This window comes from Danio aesculapii, chromosome 4 (assembly GCF_903798145.1).
Source record: "Danio aesculapii chromosome 4, fDanAes4.1, whole genome shotgun sequence".
NCBI classification, from domain to species: Eukaryota; Metazoa; Chordata; class Actinopteri; order Cypriniformes; family Danionidae; genus Danio; species Danio aesculapii.
In genome coordinates this window covers 28616273-28619036 of record NC_079438.1, presented here as the reverse complement: position 1 = coordinate 28619036, position 2764 = coordinate 28616273, and positions in this window count along the sequence as shown.

The following is a 2764-nucleotide window of genomic DNA, read 5'->3' as shown; positions in this document are numbered from 1 at the left end:
TTGCTTATATATTAGAGTTTGGTTTGCAATATTATATCCTTTTGTGTTACTGTGTTGTAGACTTGTTAGTAAAGTAATTGGAGCTACCAGTCTTCCCATGTGCTAGCTTATAGCATGCTAGTATGTAGTTTAGAAGCATATTATGTTTACTATTAGTTGATGTTATCTCTTTGATTTGATAGTTGACAAGGAAAAGTCGGAATATAATCATATTCGTGTATGTACAAGAACACTGGATGTATACCCTGCTGAAAAAATCCAGCTTAAACCAGCCTAGGCTGGTTTAAGCTGGTTGACTAGCCTGGTTTTAGAGGGGTTTTGGCTGTTTCCAGTCTGGTCTTTGCTGGTCAAGCTGGAAAATGACCAGCATAATCCAGCTAAAACCAGCTTGACAAGCCTGGTTTAAGCTGGACATAGTTGGTTTTGGCTGGTCAAGCTGGTTTTAGCTGGTCATTTTCCAGCCTGACCGGCTAAGACCAGGCAGGAAATGGCTGGAAACCAGACTGGAAATAGCCAAAACCCCTCTAAAACCAGGCTGGTTGAACAGCTAAAACCAGCCAAACAGCCTAGGCTGGTTTAAGCTGTTTTTTTTTCAGTAGGGTATTCATGTCATTGTTTCTGTTACAGTTTTACAAGAAAAATAGAAGAATTATGACAAGTGGTGCATCAGTAAAGCTTCGAAGAATGCTACACTGTCTCACAAGCTTACTGAAGCCATTTATGTTTAGCTCGCTGCATAGGCTAAATAAAAAACGTTTAGCTAAGGACAGAAAAACACATATTCTGTGTAATAATATATATTTGCTGTTTGTTGACTCTGTCAGAGAAAAAATGAATGCAGACTTGTCCATTTTTAAAAGCACCCTGTTACTGTTTTTGCTGTCAACTTTCTTTTTTAAATATGACAGTGTTAACATTTAAAGCCGATATGAAGAAAATCAAACTGAATCTTGGAATCTTTAATCAAAGGTCTTGTTAATTCTACATTTTCTGTTGGACAGAATAGTGCTGTTCTGCTCTAGTCTACTGAGTGCCCTAGTTTAAACTGCAGTTTGCTCATATCATTCTCTAATTAATGATTTTGGGATCATTAATATGCAGACCACCAGTAGTGTTTGATGGACCACAACATTTCCCAGTGAGGTTACATTGAATAATAATAATAATTAGCCTGTGGGGCAGCACGATATGGAGGAAAAAATCTGATTGCGATTTATTTGATCAAAATTGTGATTTGCGATTTACTATATTCATTTATTTTCTTTTTGGCTTAGTCCCTTTATTAATCTGGGGTCACCACAGTGGAATGGACCGCCAACTTATCCAGCAAATGTTTTACGCCAGCTGCAAACCAGTACTAGGAAACATCCATACACACTGGATGAAACCCACGTGAACACGGGGCGAACATGTAATTAAAATTTTTACATTTAGGTTGTGTTACTTTTTTATATTGATTTAATGACATTCAAAGTGCACAGACAATGCTTTCCATACACGATTTTAGATTTTACTTCACAGCACAAAAATTCTTGTATAATTTATAAATATATTTATGTTTATATATTATTCTTAATACAGTTTTGTCCTTTAAGCAGTCCGATAAATTAAATGTGCCTTAAATTTGACCTGCTAAAGAAAACACTATTTTTGAATGGATCAAACAAAACTCAAGGACATGCACCGAACAACATGAGCATTTATAGCAAATGAATAAATGTAATATTATTATAATATTATTCTGCTTGCTTTTTAAGCATTGTCGAGCGAGTTCTTAAAAACCTGTTTGGTCATTCACTGTGTTCCCGCACTGAACAAAAAGGGCTGCGATTGGCTTTAATGGTCAGCGTGGCTCTGTCGTTATTCACTGATGAGTGATGCGGATACAGATAAATGGCTGTGGTTACACTCTATGGGCATAATTGTTGAATATTTATGTATGCTCTCGATTTCATTTGTACTTATTTTATTTTTCATGACAGTCAATTATGCCACATGATGTAAACAGTTAATACATGTGCCTCAATTTAAATAAAACGCCTATGCCAGTCGGTGTTGTGACTGCAGTAAGAAAAATGCAAGTTCATGTCGTGTGTCATTTTTTTATTTTGTAGTTTCTTTTGATACAATTAAAATTAAGGTATTTGGTATTTTATTTTAAAATGTATTATTTCCTAACCCTGGTGAGCGCCACTTGGTGGAACCAGTAATATTTCAGGATATACCTGTAGATCACACAGGTGTGTTTTACTAAAGCGAAAGAGTCACAGAGCTCAGATTGTGTTCCTGCTCCTCAAGAGTGTCTGTACATCTGCATGTAAGTTTAATACTTCTACCATTACTTATTTGTGGAAATGATGAAGTGATTTTAGATGTGTGAGTGTGATTTAAGTGCCTGTCTGATTCTGAAGCCCAAAGGAATCAAAGACTGTGTCAAAACATGGTCATTTAAAGACTGAAGAAAAAAAAAAAAAAAAAAAAAAAAACATATATATATATATATATATATATATATATATATATATATATATATATATATATATATATATATATATATCATTTTTTATCAATTGAAAGTGTTTGTACTCTCCTATATCCATATAATGATTTCAGATTATTTAGCACAAAAGTATAATTTTAAAGATACAGAGTTGTGAAATCGAAAGTAAAGTTAAACTAGACCTTCCAGTTAAACAGGAAGAGCTTGTTTTAGCGACTGCTTCTTTGTGAACGCAGCATTGATTGCTATAAAGTGTGATGTTCT